Raw genomic sequence first — 13886 nt, 5'->3', positions numbered from 1 at the left:
TTTTCAGTCTTTTAATTGATCTATTTGGACCATTTACATTTAAAGTAACTATTAACTATTTTAGTGATAATGTCTGCCATTTTACTGTTGTTTTATATGTGTTTCCTCTGTTTCTCAATCCCACTTTGTTTTCTGGTACTCCCTGTGAATTTCTGAACATTATAAAATAATTTAACTGTGATACATCTGTGTTACTTTGCATGGTTTTATTAGTAGTTGCATTAGTTATTAAGATACACAAAGGTAGCTTATCACTCCCTACTGTTGCTGACATTTTACCACTTCAGATGAAATGTGGGAAGCTTACTTCCATTTCCATTTATTTATTCTCCCCAAGATTTTAGCATAAACATCTGTAGTATTCTCTCTACATCCATAGAGCACCATATCAAATGATAATTTTGCACAATCATAATCTAATCAAATCAGTAGGGAAATTATAGACATTATATTTGCTCATATTTTTTTTAAAATATCAATTCCATTTTTTTTTTCTTCCTAAAATCTCAATCCTTTTTCTGTTTTGCTTTCTATTTGAAAAATTCTTCAAGTATAGGTCTGCTGGAGAAAGATTCTCTCAGTTTTCTTTTGCCCAGGAATGACTTTCTTTCTCCTTTTGTTCCTAAAGGATAGTTCACTCATTATAGAATTTGGAGTTGCCGGTTCTTTTCATCCAGCATTGGAAAGCTGTTGTCACTTCCTCCTGGCTCTATGGTCATGGGTAAAAACTCTACTGATGCTGATGTTTGAACACTTTTTCTAAAAAAAGCATGGCATCTATCAAGAGTTATTGAGATTTTTTCCCTGAAATTTCTGGCAATTTGATTTTGATGTACCTTTTTTAACTTTTTTATTTTGTATTAGGGTATAGCCAATTAACAATGCCGTGCCAGCTTCAGGTGAACAGCAAAGGGGCGCAGCCATGTATATACATATATCCATTCTCCTTCAAACTCCCATCCCACCCGGGTTGTCACATTACATTGAGCAGAGTTCCCTGGCTATCCGGTAGGTCCTTATGGTCATCCATTTCAAATACAGCAATGTGTTCATGTCCATCCCAAACTCCCTAACTATCCCTTCCCCCATCATTCATCCCAGCAACCGTAAGTTCCTTCTCTAAGCCTATGAATGTGTTTCTGTTCTGTAAATAAGTTCATTTATATCATTTAAGATTCCATTTATAAGGGATATCATATGATTTTTCTCTTTCTCTGTTTGACTTAACTTCACTCAGTATAACACTTTCTAGGTCCATCCATATTGTTGCAAATGACATTATTTCACTTCTTTTAATGGTTGACTAATATTGCATTATATATATACATATATATATATGTATATATATACATATATATATATTAGTTATTAAGATACACATTTTTAGTTATTAAGATACACATTTCTCATGATGTACTCTGCATAGTAGTTAAATAAGCAAGGTGACAATATGACCCCATGAACTATACAGTCCATGGAGTTCTCTAGGCCACAACACTGGAGTGGGTAGCTTTTTCCTTCTCCAGCAGATCTTCCCAACCCAGAAATCGAACTGGGGCCTCCTACACTGCAGGCAGATTCTTTATCAACTGAGCTATCAGGGAATCCCTATATATGTGTATTTATATGTATCTATCTATCTATCTATCTATCTATATATATATATATCTCACATCCTCTTGATCCATTTCTCTGCTGATGGACATTTTGACTGATTCCATGTTTCATGTCTTGGCTGTTGTAAACAGTGCTGCAATGAACACTGGGGAACAAATGTCATTTGGGGCCATGTTTTTCTCCAGATATATGCCCAGGTGTGGGATTGCAGGGTCACATAGTACGTCTATTTTTAGTTTTTTAGGGAACCTGCATACTGTTCTCCGTAGTGACTGTACCAATTTGCATTCCCACCAACAGTGTAAGAGGGTTACCTTCTCTCCACACCCTCTCCAGCATATTGTTGGTGGATTTTTTATGATAATCATTCTGACTGATGGTAGGTGATATTGTATTATAGTTTCAATTTGAATTTTATCCCATGGGCAGAGGAGCCTGGTGGGCTGCAGTCCATGGGGTCGGGAAGAGTCAGACACGTCTGAGCAACTTCACTTTCACTTTTCACTTTCATGCATTGGAGAAAGAAATGGCAGCCAACTCCAGTGTTCTTGCCTGGAGAATCCCAGGGACAGCGGAGCCTGGTGGGCTGCCATCTATGGGGTCGCACAGAGTCAGACATGACTGAAGATGTTGTCTCAGAAGACAACACTGAGATTGAAATTACTGGATAACAGTTTTAAAAACTCTAGACAACATCTCAGTGTTGTCTTCTGTTGATTGTTTTCTTTCTGTTAGGGTTTTCGTGGCTTTTGGTATGATGAGTGATTTTCAACTGTATTCTGGATATTTGAGGTATTATATCTGGAGATTAGGGACCTTATTGGAATCCTTTAGTTGGTCTCTTCTTTTCACTGTTGGCTATCCAGTATAGAGTTATTAGTATTAATATTAGTATTGGCTAATCCACTCACATATTTTCTAGAAATTCAACCCAATTTATACCTTCTTCTTACAGGTAAGGAAGGTTTCCTGAGCCTCAGTCTATTGACAGATTTCCCCTAACTCTTTCCTTTTTTGCACTTTTATGACAAAAGTGTAGTAATAATCTATATTATATCTATATTTTTGCCCTCCCCAGTGCCCTCTCATTTGTTGTACAAGGCTAATATGAGTTTGTGGAAAAATTGTAAGATCCCTCTCTGCCCTTGTATCAACCACAACATTTACCAATCCACTTCTACAAGTTCTTCTCATGCCAGCTATTGTGGCATATAAAGACAAAACCAGGTATTGAGAACAAAAGCCCCTAATTAAGCCCATCATTGTAATGAGAGGACAAATTTCTTAGAGACCAGTCAGGTCAAAATGTAGCTGCCTCCATACACAGACCTTTCAATGTGTATTCAGGGCATTAGAACATATTTGAATTTCAATTAACATGTATCACATTAAAGATGAATGGAAAAATCTGTTTATCTTTGAGCAAGTTACTTGCAGTTTCCATTTCAGATTCCTAATGATGTAATGTAGGAAATGAACCAAAACAGACAATCTCTAAATCCTTGTCACTATTCTGAGGCTATGATATCTTTTTTCATAAGCCAGTTTCTTTCTATGACAGATTCCAATAAAAATATTTCCAGAACAAGAGGATTCAACTTCCAGGGGCTGACACACTGCATTCTATTCCTGGGTATGCCACTTAGTAGCACATAATTTTGGAGAAGGAAATGGCAACCCACTCCAGTGTTCTTGCCTGGAGAATTCCAGGAATGGGGTCGCACAGAGTCAGACACGACTGAAGTGACTTAGCAGTAGCAGTAGCAGCACATAATTTAGACAATTTATTTAATCTTCGAATGTCAAAGCTAATTTTGCTGTTGTGGATAAAAGAATAGCACTATTTCAACAATGTTAGTCGAGGTGATGGAATTCCAGTTGAGCTATTTCAAATCTAACAGGGTAACAGGTAGGAAGGCCAGGAGTCTCTAAACGGAGGAAATAGGCTGCAAGTGTTAGACATTTTTATCTCTCTTAAGCGGCAGGAGGAAACAAATTAGCGATTTTTTTTTTCTTCTCTATACAAATTTGAAAGGAGGTTTCTCTTAAAATGCTGTGTTGCCATGACACCTGGTTTCACCTGAAGCTAACTATTCTCAAACCTTGAGTTAACCAATACATTTTTCTTATGGAAATGTTTATCTTAAAGCTATGTTAATGTGCTATGCATTTACCCCAGACTCTAAGTTCTGCCAAATGGCTCAAACTACTTGACAAACCAGTATGTTATACTCAGGTATTGTTCCCCTAATCTATGTAAATGAAACTATTTGTGTGGTAATCTGCCCTTCTACAAGATTCAGGTCAATCGTTTTATGGCCTGGGATGAATTATCTGGTGCCAAAATTATCACAAAATGCAACTTATGGATGAAGGGCCTGGTGCCATTCTGAATTTTAAGACATTCTTTTCTTTTCATTAACAGACTGCGAGTGACTATATAACATCCAGCTGAAGACTAGCAGGGGGGTACTCTTTCTGCCCCCTTCTGATGCCTATGTCAGAAGCTTTCTCTATCTCATTTATACTTTAATAAAACTCGTCTTATCATTCAGCAACAACCTTTCAAATCCTAAAGGATGATGCTGTGAAAGTGCTGCACTCAATATGTCAACGAATTTGGAAAACTCAACAGTGGCCACAGGACTGGAAAAGGTCAGTTTTCATTCCACTCCCAAAGAAAGGAAATGCCAAAGAATGCTCAAACTACCACACAATTGCACTCACCTCACACGCTACTAAAGCAATGCTCAAGATTCAAGATTATTTGTTACAAGCCTGACCAGAAATTCCACATCATTCTTCAATACAACTGAGAGATATTTGTGCTGATACTTTGCCTTGAGAATTCCCCAATATGATACTCCCCGAATAAATCCTTCTTTGATTCATCAAGCATTTGCTTCAAAAAAGTGAAAGCATTTACACATAAGTGCACTAGTTTTCTTAATTTCATTTTTCTTCTCCCCACATTACTCTCACTGCTCACCATACATCCATACCCCAGAGCAAACATGAATCTCCCAACCATCCTATAACTTAATGACATTCCTAAGCCCTTCACAGCCTCAGTCAGACTCACCCCTGGAGCAACTGGGCAACTCTAGCCCCCTTGGGGGGTCCTTTCATGGTAAAGCCAGACTGACACCTAAAACTCACAGTTTCATGTAAGGAAAATAAGCTTTTGTTCTCAGACATCTTTATTCCATTTTCAATGACTAGTTCAATTTAGTCACTCAGTCATGTCTAACTCTGCGACCTCATGGACTGCAGCGCACCAGGCTTCCCTGTCCATCACCAGCTCCTGGAGCTTGCTCAAACTCATGTCCATCGAGTATCAATGACTGGATGTGTGCCTTTATTAGGTACAATGCACTGAGTGGGAGGTCCACTCCAGATGTCCACTTGATTGTCTTCGCTGGTGGAGTATATTGACATCTTATCTGTAAGGCATAGTTCCAGCGAGGCAGAAAAGGAAAGACGACCTCAACAGAAGTAGGTTACCTTTATTCAGGCAAGGAGGGGTGACAGTCGGCCTAACGACCAGGCTGAGCGCCGAAAGGGATCAGGGAGGCTTCATACTTATAGGGAGGTTTGTGGAAGCGATAAGGGAAACGTCAATCAGGCGGGATATTTTGAGTATTCTTTTGTTGAGATGACACTTGTAGTTGGGCAGGGGGTGATAAGTCTTCTGGGCGGGTGTAGGGGGTGGTAGATTTCCGGACAGGGGGTGATAAGTCCCAGATAGATGCAACTGGCCTGGAGCATCAGGATGGAACTAAAGTTATGCTTTGTTTTCTCTGAAGTCAGATGATTCAGCAGGGCCTTGAGACTGTCGTTCTCTTTTCTAGGCCCAAAAGACTCCTTCATTCCAGACCCTGAAATCATAAAAAAAAAAAAAAAAAAAAAAAATGGGAAAAAGGGCACCGTATCTCTCTGGCTACTTCCTGCTGGATAGGGGTGACGGTTTTAGGTCTGGAATGGAGGATCGTCCTAGGGCCCACAGTCTCCTTTTTCTGAGCCTGGGGTGGGCTCTCGAGAAGAAGAATGGTCTTGACCTGATCTCGAGAGATGGCCCAAATCAGTTCTTGGAGAAACCTTTGAAAGAGATTAAAGAGACAGGGTCCAAATAAGAGAAATAGAGTGATAAATACTAATGGTCCCAGAAAGGGAGCAGCCAAGGGAGGATCTGTTGGAACATGTTTTGGGGAATGTAGAGGTTTTGTAACTATTTTCTGCAGCATTCAATTCTGTCTCTAAGTTCTTTGACTCTGCCCTGAACTATGCCCGTTTCATTAACAAAATAGCAGCAGTCCTCTCCTAGGAAAAGGCAGGTCCCTCCCTTTTCTGCAGTGAGAAGGTCCAGGGCTCGCCTATTTTGTAGGGCCACAGAAGCTAATGAGTTAATTTGGTTTTGGATTGAAACGAAGGACTCTACTACCTGCTCCATGTCTTCATTAAGTTCTTGGGACAGCTTGCAATAGAAATGGGCAGAGGTTGAGATGCCTCCAATCCTGGTGCCTAGGGCTGCTGCTATGCCAGTCCCAATCAGGAGGGGGGCTATGACAGCTCGCCTTTTTCTGTGGGAAAGTTCCCCTTGGGGGTAAACTATTTGTTCTATCTGAAAGGTCGAGTATGTTGAGACATGCCCCGGAAAAGTGCCACAAGGCAAATTCCAGAGGCTGGCTAAACTTCTGGGAACCGACCCCCTGCAGCCTGGTCCAATCAGGTACCGACCCGGAGCCCTCAGACACCAACTGCCGCTGTAGCCCGCGCTTTCTTCCTTATATGAAAAGACCTGGCTTGGACGCCAGTCCTGGCTATAAAACCCCTCTCCACCCCTCATACCTCGCAGACTCCCTTTGTCTCCTCGCTCACCCGCCCCCGGGAGTTCTGCCCGAGAGCGACCGCTCAATAAAGGCCTTTACCACCGGTCCTTAGAGGCGGCTTTTTTCCTCCCGTGGCGTTTTTTTAACATCTGGCGCCCCAACGTGGGGCTCGAGGTGAGGGCCCCCGGCACTCGCCGTTGAGGCCCCCTCGAGCTCCACCGCCGCAGAAGCCTCGGACCCAGGCAGTTGACCAACCCCCCGGATGGCAGGATACGGAGTAAGTCCCTTCAGCTTTGGGGCCTGCCCTTCCTGGCGACCACCTCCTAGGGCCCAGTAACGGGTGCGCACTTACTGGGCCCTCCCGGTCACCAGCTGGTGGAGAGACATCCCCAGCGGCTGAGTAGACCTCCGGCTTCGGCCTCCGGCTTCGGCCTTTCCGGGTCCCTGCAGTCGTGAGGAAGATGTTCCCCGCGACTAAACGGACCTCCGGCTCCGCTTGACTCGTCCGAAGACGTTCGGACAGCGGGGGTTGCCTCCACGCCCCGTGGTCGTGATGGGATCAACAGCCTCCAAACCTGATCCCCAATACTCCACCCCCTTAGAGTGCCTGCTGGCTAACCTGTGGACTCTAAGACTAAAGGGAGATATCCGCCCCAAGCAGCTCACTCTTCTGTGTTCACAGGCCTGGCCTCAGTATTCCCTAGATAATGGCTCACAATGGCCAGCCACAGGGACACTAGACTTTGATGTCCTCCGTGATTTAGATAATTACTGCTGGAGAACGGGAAAATGGTCTGAGGTCCCCTATGTTCAGGCCTTTTGGGCGTTGCACTCTCGCCCCACCCTGTGCACCCCGTGCACTCCTAGCCAAATCCTACTCACCATGGCCCCCCGACTCCACCCCCCCGACCTAAGCCGACTCCTCCCGTCTCTGAGTCCTCTGCTTTCTCTGTTCCCCCAGAAGATCTGGTGGCCCCCCCTCCCTATACCTCTCCCATGGCCCCCACCCCTTCCTCTCCGGTTCCTACCCCCTCCCCCTCCTCTCCGGCCCCTCCTAACCCCTCCCCTTCCACTCCGGCCCCTCCTACCCCCTCCCCCTCCACTCCAGCCCCTCCTAACCCCTCCCCCTCTAACCCTACTCCGGCCCCTTTTGCCTCTGCTCCCGCCCCTGAGACTCCACCGCTGGCCCCAGATCCTCCGGCCCTTAACCCTATCTTGTATCCTCCTCTTCCCCCCGTCATTCCCTTCTTGTCTCCGGTTAGCTCCCACACTCGCTCCCATAGCAACCCTCCAGGGGCCTCCCCTCCCTGTCCCCCAGCTCCGCTACTCCCTTTGAGACAAGTGGCCAGAGCCGAGGGCCTGGCCCAGCTCCACGTCCCCTTCTCTCTCCAGGACTTAGCACAGATTGAGGCCAAGCTGGGATCCTTTTCCTCCAACCCCACTCAGTACATTAAGCAGTTTACTGGTCTGACCCGCGCCTATGCCTTAACATGGCAGGACATATATGTCATCCTTGGATCTACCACCACCCCCGAAGAGAGGCAGGGCATTTGGACGGCAGCCAGGGCTAAGGTCGATCAGCGGCACAGTGCCAACCCCTCCCCCGAGGGTCCCCCGGGAGCTCAGACAGTTCCTGACACCGACCCTGATTGGAACTACCAGGAAGGGGGTGGCGGCCAGCTGCGGGTATGCTATATGATAGAGTGTATCCTCGATGGGATGGAAATATCCTCTCATAAGATCTCCCAGCAGGTGGCTACGGCCCTGGACATCAACTGGCATCTCCACATCCCCTATCGGCCCCAATCATCAGACCTAGAACAAAGGCGCAGATAACTCCAAGAAAGCCCCCTCCGGACCGGACTCAATGGGTCCAAGAAATAGCGCAGGCTGCGACCGGACGGGCCATGCTCCTAACAGCTTACACTCGACTCAATCAAGAAGACATAGACCCACCTCACAATCCTGCATAAGCTGACCTTTCGTCCCGGCTGGCCCCTACCCCTCGCCGCCCCCGTTCAGTAGGAAATAGCCAGAGAGAACCGGCACCCCTTGTCCTATAACAAAAAGGCCGGGATGAAAGGTTGGGTATGTTGAGACATGCCCCGGAAAAGTGCCGCAAGGCATATTCCGGAGGCTGGCTAAACTTCTGGGAACCGACCCCCTGCAGCCTGGTCCAATCAGGTACCGACCCGGAGCCCTCGGACACCAACTGCCGCTGTAGCCCGCACTTTCTTCCTTATATGAAAAGACCTGGCTTAAACGCCGGCCCTGGCTATAAAACCCCTCTCCACCCCTCATACCTCGCAGACTCCCTTTGTCTCCTAGCTCACCTGCTCCCGGGAGTTCTGCCTGAGAGCAACCGCTCAATAAAGGCCTTTACCACCGGTCCTTAGAGGCGGCTTTTTTCCTCCCGCGGCGTTTTCTAACACTATCTCTTCCTCTTTGAGGAATGTTAAGCCTGGGGTCAGGAAGGCCAAGATGCAGGGTCCAGGGGGGTCTAAGGGGAGGCATGAATATGCATAGGTCGCACAAAGAATGAAGATTCCTGGATTGGTGCAATTATTTGTGCTGTTCCAGAGAACCCAAGTGAAACAGAAGGAGGGAGCTGAGTTTGTAAGACCAATGTAGTTGGGACTAGAATAGTTAATACAGGTTAGGTTTGAAGAGGCTGAGAGTAGGACATTGTCAGAGACTGGCCCAATGAGTTGTGTAGTTTTCTGTTGGGAAGGGGAGGTATAGTTGCCCTGTGACAGCCAGGATGAGGGTAAGGGAATTGCTGCGTGTGGTGAGGGAGACAGTGACATGCATATCTAACACTGGGATGTGTGTTGTGTGTACTGGAAGAATTGGAAGGAAGAGTTGAGAAGGCGGGTAAGGTGTTGGTTGCCAGAGGGAGGTTTTAGGAGAAGCCGTAATTGGGAAAGGAGGTCTAGGCTTTTGTAAGGCTCAGGGGTCACCTGTAACCGGGATATTATATTCTTTATGACTTGTTCTTGTTTCTTTTCTCGATTTTGATCTAGTACCCCACCCCCATCTGAGTACCCCCAGTGGGTAATCGGATAGAAACATTTGTTTCTTCTATTTGGCTTATGGCAGGTACTCTCTTTTGTACTTTAACAGTGAGTAGGGATTTGGACTTCCCGCCCCCGAGGTTCATGGTGCATGGTTTTGGAGCTGTATTATAACATGAGGAATGTACGTAGGAATAAATATCTGAGCAGAGGCAGGGAGTGGCCAGAAGGCTGGGGAGTGCAGCAAGGATAAGGAGCAGAGGAGTCATGGGCTGTTCGTTAGGCAGTGCAGAGGAAATAGCGCCCTAGGAGCAGAACACAGCTAGCAACGTAGGCAATACCCACGGAAAGACGAAGGCTAGGTGGCCAGTCCTGAGGGGAGACAGTTACTAGGCCTATAGCAAGGATTAGGATTAGGAGTGCAGTTATAGTTAGAGAGACAGGGAGAGACCAGTCAGGGCGAGGGGCAGAAGGCCCCAAGTTGGTGGTTGTTTGAATCTGAGGAGGAACAGTGCTCATTAGGATGTAGAATGATGTAGAGAATGAGAGTAAAGAAATCAATTTCATCTGGAGTCAGGTTGTAGAAGGTTCCCCGGAGCCACAGTTGAGACACCAGTGTAGTCAGGTCTTTGAAGGAAGTTCCTGTTGGGGTGCTGATCCAGAGGTCTTGTAGTAGTTGGGTCAGGAACAGTTGTAGGTTGAAGAGAGTCCAGGTCATTCAGTGTCCTCTCCAATGGTTGACAGGGGTTGTCACCGGGTGAATTTTAAGGAGGTGGGTGCTGTGAGGGAGACCTGATAGGTGTCACTTAAGGAGGGCAGTGCAGGATTGGAGGTGACCCGTTTTAGACGAGACAGGTGTACCCAGGAGGTGACCTTTTGGAGTTTAGCTGCAGTTGGGGTAAGGAGGATGGCTTTGAATGGTCCCTGCCACTTTGGGGTTAGGTCACCCTGGGGATTATCAGACAGATAGACCATGTCCCCAATTTGTAAAGGGGGCAGGGAGGCTTGGGGGTCAGGGGCAGGCAGATTGTGGTTGATATATTTCCAGAGGGCATTGCAGAGTTGCGCCAGCAGAGGGGAGCTTGGTATGGGAGGAGGTTCAGCGGGGAGTCCAGGAGGGAACATGGGCCTTCCATACATCACCTCAAAGGGGCTCAGCCCCAGGGGCTTTCTGGGCAAAGCCCGTATTCTGAGGAGAACAATTGGCAAAAGTTTAGTCCAATCCAGATGTACCTCGAGGGTTACTTTGGTAAGGGTTTCTTTGATTATTTTATTCATCCTTTCTACCTTTCCTGAGGACTGGGGATGGTATGGAATGTGAAATTTCCAGGGTATCTGTAAGAATTGGACAAGTTGTTGGGTGACCTTGGATGTAAATTCTGGGCCATTATCAGACTGTAGGGATGACGGCAGGCCAAACCTGGGGATAATTTCTATGAGGTGGATTTGGGCCACTGTGTGGACTCTTTTGTTTGTAGTGGGAAAAGCTTTTACCCATCCCGAAAAGGTGTCCACAAGGACTAGTAGGTATCTGACTTTCTGGACCCGGGGCGTATGAGTAAAGTCTATCTGCCAATCTTGTGCTGGGAGGCTGCCTCGCATTTGATGGGTTGGAAAGGATGTCAGTTTAAGGTTGGAATTGGGGTTAGTACGTCGACATGTTTGACAGGAGCGGGTAAGGTTATCTAAATATTGTTGGTCAGCATTGGATAGTGGTTACGGAGGAACTGTTGGAGTGTCTTGGATGAGGGATGAAAAAGTGAGTATAGATAAGAGAAGATTTCTCTGGTGGTGGGAGGGTCGGGTGGAGTCAGAGCTAAGATGACAGGGGACTGGAGGGAGGGATGGGACAGGGCTATCTCCTTTGCCTTCTGGTCTGCAGCATTGTTGTAGGCTGATATGAGACTTCCCTTTTGATGTCCCCTACAGTGGAGGACAGCGGCTTTGTTTGGTAAGAGTGCTGCCTCTAGAAGTTTGTGAATCAGGTCTGAATTAATAATAGGGGATCCCTTTTGGGTTAGGAAACCTCTTTCTCTCCATATTAGGATGTTTGAGTGAAGTATGTTATAGGCATATTTGGAATCTGTGTGGATGTTAACCCTTAAATTTTTAGCCAGAGTTAAAGCTCTGGTGAGAGCTATCAGTTCTGCCTGTTGGGAGGTGGTGTGAGGTGGCAGCGGTGAAGTTTTAATTGTCTGGGTTCTATGATTGTGATGAAGGTCCCCCTGGATGATGGCATATCCTGCTGCAAATGGTGGGGATTTTTGAGAGCTGCCATCAAAGAACCAGTGTGGGGTGTCTGGGTCTAGGATGGGCTGATCTGTTACATGTTGGAAGGGATTTTGGGTAAGATTTACTGTTAGGCTGCAGCTATGTAAGAGGGAGTCTGTTGTAGAGGACATGGGTAATAAGCTGGCAGGGTTAAAGGGAGAGCAGGGGGAGAATGAGAGCTGAGGGTCGAGGAGAAAGGCATGTAGCACCTGTACCCTGGAAGGGGGAAGGGAGAGGAAAGCCTGATGTGACAGCAAGTCTCAGAAGGTGTGTGGAGAACACACTGTTAAAGGGGCATGTCTAGAGAGTTTATTTCCTTCGGGTACGAGGGCTGCGATAGCAGCCATGGCCTGTATGCAGGGAGGCCACCCCTTGGTCACCATGTCCAGCTGTTTTGACAGATAGGCTATGGGAGCCCAGGTGCCTCTAGCCCGCTGACATAGAAGCCCCAGGGCCTGTCCTTGGTTGGAATGGGCAAAGAGAAAGAATGGTCTGGTGTGATCTGGCAGGTGGAGAGTTGGCACTCGGAGGAGGCTCTGGGTGAGCTGGCGAAGAGGATTGGCCAGCGAGGAAGGATTAAAGAGGGGCTCATCCAAACATCCTTTAGTTGCCTCATAGAGCAGCTTTGCAATGAGGGAGAAGTTGGGGATCCAGATACGGAAAAAATTTAGGAGGCCGAGGATAGACAAGAGTTCTCTTTTTGTTTTTGGAAGAAGACAGTTAATAAGCCCTGGATTCTATCTGGGGGAATAGTTCTTTGTTGATGGGATATGGAAAGTCCCAGGTAGGTGACTTTTGTCTGGACTATTTGGGCCTTAGATTGGGATACCCGATAACCCCAGGATCCCAGGTCCCCAAGGAGTTTGGCAGTATATTGGAGGCAGAGTTTTCAGGTTGAGCTACAAAGGAGGTCATCTACGTATTGGAGGAGATGACTCGGGGCTAGGTTGAGTGTCTGTAGGTCTTTTTGTAAAGCCTGTCCAAAAAAGTGGGGACTGTCTCTAAACCCCTGGGGGAGAACTGTCCATGTTAGCTGTTGGGAAACGTGAGTCTCGGGGTCTTGCCAGGTGAAGGCGAAAAGAGGTTGGGAGAGGGGGTGGAGGGGGATGGTGAAAAAAGCGTCTTTGAGATCTAATACTGTGAAGTGGGTTGTAGTCGGGGGTATGGTAGACAGAAGGGTGTAAGGGTTAGGGACTACTGGGAATGTTGGCATAATAGCCTCATTGATTTTTCTCAGGTCCTGGACCAGTCTCCAAGAGTTTGGTCCCTTTTTTACTGCCAGAATAGGGGTGTTGTGTGGTGAATGGGTAGGAATTAGGAATAGAGGCTTGAAGAAGACAGTCTATGATAGGCTTAAGTCCCTCGTGGGCCTCCGGGGTGAGAGAGTACTGTTGTTGGGTGATTATAGTCAAGGGGTCTTTTAGGATAATGTGGACTGGGGGATGATGTTTGGCTATTGATGGGGGATCAGTGTCCCAGACTTGGGGGTCTAAGGCAGGTAGATCCAAGGGAAGGTCAGGGTGAGGGATAGGGACTGTCCAGGTGCCATCTGCATGCAGAATATAGAGACTGTATCGAGGGGGGGGTGGGTATGGTAATAAAGACCCCCAATTTGGATAACAAATCTCTCCCTAGAAGTGCCATTGGGCACTGAGGCATTATGAGGAATGAGTGTATAAGGGTTGATTTTCCAAATTGACAGAGTAATGGAGGGCTGATTTTTGGCCTTAGGGGAACTCCAGAGACCCCCTTGATTGTGATTTCTGAGTCTTAAGTTGGGCCAGAGTAGGAAGTTAAGAGAGAGAAAGTGGCCCCAGTGTCTACTATAAAAGAGGTCTTTTTTCCGGCCACTACCCCGTCTACCCTAAGTTCCGAGCTCGTGTTCAGGGCACGGGCCGGGGGGCTGGAACCCGGGCCCCGTCATTGGAACAACTCTTGTAGAGTTGGGCTGGGGTTCCAGGGAGAAGTGGGGATCTCCTCAGATGCGCTAGGGCGTCCCTGTGGACATTCCACTCTCCAGGTCTGGGAGGTGGGGACCTCCCCAGGGGTGCCAGGGCATCCCCGGGGACAGTCCATCTTCCAGTGTCCCCATTGGCCACAGGTTGAGCATGCTTTTGTGGGGGCCCGCGGGTTTGGGCATGCCTTTGCCCAGTGT

The 13886-nt window shown here is 47.1% G+C and overlaps 1 pseudogene; it reads left to right on the top strand.

The window, feature by feature from the left end:
• LOC122708047 overlaps positions 1-8282 on the top strand; it is an 81351-nt pseudogene extending 73069 nt beyond the window's left edge.
• Positions 8283-13886: the final 5604 nt, after the last annotated feature.

This window comes from Cervus elaphus, chromosome 14 (genome assembly GCF_910594005.1).
Source record: "Cervus elaphus chromosome 14, mCerEla1.1, whole genome shotgun sequence".
In the NCBI taxonomy this organism is placed as follows: domain Eukaryota; kingdom Metazoa; phylum Chordata; class Mammalia; order Artiodactyla; family Cervidae; genus Cervus; species Cervus elaphus.
Note: the sequence above shows the minus strand (reverse complement) of the source record. Positions and strands in the feature narration are given on the sequence as shown.